Below are 6,000 nucleotides of genomic sequence, written 5' to 3' on the forward strand. Positions count from 1 at the left end.
AGGCCGAGGAAGAAATGCCACATTTTCAACTCAGCCTCATGGTGGTGCTATAACTGGCCGATAACTGCACGGATCTGTGGATAACTTTGTATGCCAACTCCCTAGAGGCCAAGGAAAAACTTTTGCCTGGAATTTTTCACATCTGCTCTTTATAGCGCCACCAGGAGGCCGACATATGTAAAACACATTTTCTAATATTACTCCTTCAGATTTTATCCAAATTTCACGCAAATCGGTACACATGCTCTCCATAGTCATGTGATCAAAACTGGTTTGTTTGATTTCTCATAATCCACCATCATTGACTACGATTGGCTTCTAAAGTTTTCAGGAGTAGCCCGCTTTGTACCCGTTTTGTACAAATCGCCACAACTACTCAACGCAGCGTCCGATTGTGGTGAAACTGTGCATGCATATTCCCACTAGGCTTTGGAAGAAATGCCACTTGACAATTTTCAAATCAGCCTCATGGTGGCGCTACAACAGGCCAAGCATCACACACACACTCCTATCCTCCTGGTGGAGACCTGTGCCCAGAAGGGCACTTTTTCTAGTTAAAAAAGAGATTTTGACAATGCAACGCGTTGCAAGTAACGAATTGTCAGCACTATGAAAACATGCATTTCCCGTCAGTCCGTCCTGTCCGTCTGTCACCACATGCCTCCATATATGGTCATGCCTTGTAACATCACGTGATATCATCAGGGATGGAGAATGGAGAATATTAAGCCCATATATGGGAATGCCCATATATGGAGATCCCTGATGTCATCAATTTTGGCCAGCAACTCAAACCTCAAACCCTTAGATCTCCATATATGGAGCTGATCTATTCTGACATTTCATATATTGATCCTACCCCATCCGGCCATCCGTCCTTCCTCTTCGATTTATTTATTATTTATTAGGATCCCCATTAGCTTCCACAAAGTGGTCACTAGTCTCCGCTAGGTCCACATGTCCCTTTTGACTGATACCTACCTGTCTATTCAAACTCTAGACGGGCCCGCCCCAAAGTTATTAGTGCAGCTGCGCTTGGCAGCTGGTGAAAACAGGCCGGAAAATTAAGGCCGGGCCCTAACTGGGCCCTCATCAAACCCTGTACACTCAAGACACTGCCCCGCTGCCACCCTTAGATCTCCATATATGGAGTTGACCTGTTCTGACATTCCATATTCATATGAAACACCAGGTGATATTGTAAAATGACCAGTAGGATTTAATGATTATGTCAAACAACTCTTAAGAAACTGCTCCATTCACATCTAGTGGGGCCTAGGAATCCTTGTGTCTTGTGCACATACGTGTTCATAAGCATGGATAACTGAAAACAGCTAATTCATCTGTGCTGCAAAGAGGAATGTGTCTGAAGGATGTATCACATGACTGGTATACTATCACACCTTGGAAGCCCTATTTAGGGTAACATTCACACATGACAGACAGTATATAATTTCACATCTACATGCATGCTTATAGTGGATGCATTTATCCAACATCAGCCATGCATGTTTACTACTAGTGAAGTGACCACCACTATAATGGTGTCATTCTTTAGGACCAGAGCTTACTGCAGAATATATAAACTGACTGACCTTATTTAATACATATTTAGCCAAGTAAAACATGTCTCTGTAATAGGCTACTGTTGGTTGGAAATCACTATCATGCAATAAGTAAATCTCAAACAATCATCGTTTCTATTGCCACACTGGGGGGAAAGGGGTTTGGTTTAACAGTAAAGGGTTGGGTTACTTACAGCAGCCAAATCTGTAGCATCTTCAGTGGATGTGGTCAACAGTGGCTGACAGTGTAACTAATGGTTTTACACAGTGATAACATAACCCGACAGACAAGCATTTGAATAACAAGGAAAATTTGTATGAGTTTACTGTGTAGCCTCATAAGCTTTATAACAACATTGTCAAGTGTCAACACATCCAGGTTGGCAGGTTGCCTTGCCCTTCAAACACAGCTATGAACCAATAGCCAACTAAAAGATCGCATGGCACAGCTGACACACTAAATTATAAATGTGTAGCTAAGCTATAGGAGCAAAACAATCATAGGCTATTCTCTCAAATCACGATGACAATGTGAGTTTTATATTACATTAACTCTCCAGTCAGAGATCATTTGGCTCAAGTCCGCTCTTTTAAGTTACCTGCAGTACTCTGCATCTTTAGGGAGACAGAAAAACAGGACAGCACCAGCAGCATTGACAGCATTAATTTGCGAGCCAATAGCCTACTTCTGTGCACGGAATTCAATGTGTCTGTATGATAGGTAGCCTAAACCAGTATTAGGCTTAGGTATATTTAACCCAATACAATCACCAGGCACTGGGCAAGTAGCTCAATGAAACATTTATCTTATTATTTATTTTCGGCCAATGTCAGGTGCAATCACTATAAAAAGATGGGAATATCTTTTGACTGATAGTCACCACCTGCAGATGAGGCGACATGGTTAATCAAATCAAAATAAAAGCGAGCAAGGGTACTGAAATGTTGTATAGATGATGATGATAATGATGTAAAGAGTGGTCGGAGCCTTTTTTATTATTATTTTTGCGATGTTCTCAGGCAGCGCTTCTACGGAACCTACATCGAGCAACCGCGCTGCCCTTCTGAAGGACCATATAGGACGTGATTACATCCAAACTACAATGTCAGTGCCCAAGACATGTCGGGAAGATTTAAAAAGGAGAGGAAGAACAACAACAACAAAACAGCAAGAAGAAGAATACAAGCCAAATCCTACCTGCAATGTGTTTCTGGTTAATACATGCAAACTGGCTTGGATGTAGACGACACAAACTGCAAGCGGTTCAGATGAGCAGCACTCCCTGCCTCCTCCACGGTATCAAGCCCCTCCTCGTTCAGCCTATCGTACACAGTCAAAGAATACCAAATCCTCCATGAGAGGACCCTTACCGGGTCCATTTGGTTCGATTTGTACACTCTCACTCACGTTTAAATTAACACCGAGGATTTTACTGTGTACAGTGGAATTATTAAAATGTTTTAAATCACAATTGTTATATGCGGCACAACTAAAGGAAGCGCGTCTCGCATGGTTTTCAGATCAAATGCATTATTTATGCATAAATAGATTTGAAAATACAATCAAACGGAGTATGGATCCAGTATAAGCACTCCCAGAAGCTCTTCATTTTCCGGAATGCTGTCCCTCATGTCTTCTAAAATGGGGCTAACACAATCGTACAGTTTGTGCCCGTGTGCTTGTGTATATGGAAGCGTGTGTGTGTGTGTGTGTGTGTGTGTGTGTGTGTGTGTGTGTGTGTGTGTGTGTGCGTGCGTGTGCGCGCGCGCAGAGAGAGAGATGCTGAATGGTTGTGTTTTCTCTTGGAGACCCTTGGCCCCCCATCCTTTGTGAACTAGTCAAATGTGGCTTTGGGCAGTGAGGCATACCTGCCAAAAGTCTGTCAGTAGACCAGGCATCAGTGGAATATAGACCTCAATACTTATACCTTGACAGTTGACACAAGATCGATGACACAAGAAAGATGATATTGTATAACCAGAGGGGCCGTCCACATCAAACAGCAAGAGACAGCTATACGCAATCCCTCGTTAACAAAATAGGATGGAGGGAGAACGGCCTCACTGCCAGGCTAATGTTACTTCAGCCTCATCATAATAGGGTAGGCTTGATCAGGTGGACCTACTGTACAGCTTGATACTGACTGTACAGACAGTCCATTTATAATGAAAAGTAATTACTCTCATATTATAAAAACTGCACTGATGCTTGAAATGCCTGTAAACCAAAAATCCTCATAAACAGGTTTAAACTGCACTGATCATATACCACACACACACTGTGTGCATTTCAAAAATTAGGCTGAATTCTGTATCTCCTAATTCCCTGTGGACGTAGTGAGTATAGTACCGCACCAAAGGATCCTGCTGACATTTATAATTTGTGGAAAAGGGTCATAAATAGTTAAATACTATGGCATACGCCATACAATACAGAAAGAAAGCTATTCAAATGAGACAAGCACCCTCTCAGCTTCTTCCACCATAATCTCCATTTCTACTGTAGTCCTATATGCTTTCTGTCTGTTGTCTTGTTTTCTAACTCTATACTGCCCTCTAAAGGGAATGAATATAAACAACTACTGTAACAGGAGTGGGAGCGATTGGTGCAGGCAATGAGGAGATAAGTGTTTGTTTCTGACAGACAGACAGACAGACAGACAGACAGACAGACAGACAGACAGACAGACAGACAGACAGACAGACATTGTTAGAATTATAGTATGATATGGTGGTGTTAACATGCATAAAAAGGCCTAGCCTACAGTTTAGTCTATATCATAAATCGTGGATATACAGCAATGACCCAGAAATAATAATCCCTGTCTTTTGGGATTTATTTATATGCCTACTGTAATTCATTAACAATGACTTGTTTGACTGCTGAACAACAGCCATGCTTTTAATAATTAAAAGCTAGATAAAAAGTTACTGAAACAGACAATTAATCATAAAATGTTATAGCATAATAATTCCTCAATGTGCTCACAGTTGCCACCAGGCTAGAAACATGTAGGAGAGAATCAACTAAACAGTTTGCAGGAAATGCTAAATTGATTGGTAGAATATAATTTATGCACTAAAAAAGCGAATTCAAGTCAAAACACTAATGCGCTCATGAGGGCAAACAAGCAAAATGTTTTGACAAACAAAATGTATTTGTAAGTTTAAAGTCACACCAATGCCTATACTCTTAAAAGTACATAAATGAATGTATGTAAAACATACCAATAAATTAAGTAATTGATTTCTGACAATTTTCATGTAAAGCTTATACACAGAGCAAGGGTTGCACTATAGGGAAATCTGGGCACCATTTTTGGGGGAGACTGGTCACTAGAGAAGAGTGGGCACCAGGCCTCGGAAGGCTGGGCCCCTGGGAAATGTGGGCACCAATGCAAAGTTGGAACCAGACCTCGGAAGACTGGGCACCTTAGTAAAATATGGCTATTAAACCGTAACCTTATAATCATAACGCTAACCTCAGTGAAACTATGCCTAAACCATACCTTAACCTCACCTCAAAGAACTGCCTAAACTTAAACTCAAAGTAATATAACAGTTATAAACATAACACAGAATGCAACAGTGCACTTCAAAAATGAACAATGATTTCAATAGACACAATTAAATACTGTTTAGTATATAAATATAGTATATAAATCAGAACACCTAATTGATTAAAAGCCCAGGCAATACTTAGCTGTTATTAAACATCATTAGGATATAGGCAATGTTAAATAAATATGTTTTTAAATAGACTTAAAAACAGCTATGGTTGGGGATTTCCTAATGTAACCCGGAATATTATTCCAGGTTTGTGGTGCATAATAGTGAAATGCTGCTTCCCCATGTTTTGTTCCAACTATGGGGTGAACAATTAGTAGGCCAGCCCCCCAGATGACCTCAGGGTTCTAGATGGTTCATATGGCTTCAGCATGTCTGAGATATAGCTGGGCCCAGAGCCACAAATAGATTTATAGATTTAAGTAACAACATTTGGTGTAATATGGTCATATTTCCTAGTTTTCAGATCATCATGATTTGATGCTAGATCGAATTCAGCTTTGATGGCTTCCACAAAAAGTGTTGTGGTATTCTCATTAATGTATCTATTTTTAATAGTTTCAGATCCAATCTTATTTTTTGGTGTAGTGAAGAGGTCAAAGAATATACAAGAATGATCTGATAAAGCAACCTTCAGCACATTAACATTGGAGATGTATGTTCAGATCACCTGAAATTACTAAACAGTCAAATTCAGTTCAAATTCAGCATCTCAGTGAAGTGCTCAAGGAAATCTTGGTGGCCTACATATAAAATGCATGGAGAGCATTTCATTTCCATTTTACATGCTAAATATTCAAAGGACTCAAAGGACAGCTTTTTACAAATAAAAATGGCACATGTAGTCATGCACCCCACTACCCCCACC

General features: G+C 40.3%; 1 protein-coding gene across 2 annotated transcripts in view; it reads right to left on the reverse strand.

Annotated features, from left to right (window-relative positions):
• The window catches only part of tln2b (talin 2b), a 132,332-nt gene extending 129,477 nt beyond the window's left edge, over positions 1-2,855 (reverse strand). For both annotated transcript variants that reach the window (XM_083763645.1, XM_083763646.1), the window contains exon 1: positions 2,764-2,855. The gene's annotated coding sequence lies outside the window, so the exon portion shown is untranslated. The remainder of the gene's footprint in view (positions 1-2,763) is intronic.
• Positions 2,856-6,000: the final 3,145 nt, after the last annotated feature.

This window comes from Protomyctophum parallelum (genome assembly GCF_964188405.1).
Source record: "Protomyctophum parallelum genome assembly, chromosome: 4".
In the NCBI taxonomy this organism is placed as follows: Eukaryota; Metazoa; Chordata; class Actinopteri; order Myctophiformes; family Myctophidae; genus Protomyctophum; species Protomyctophum parallelum.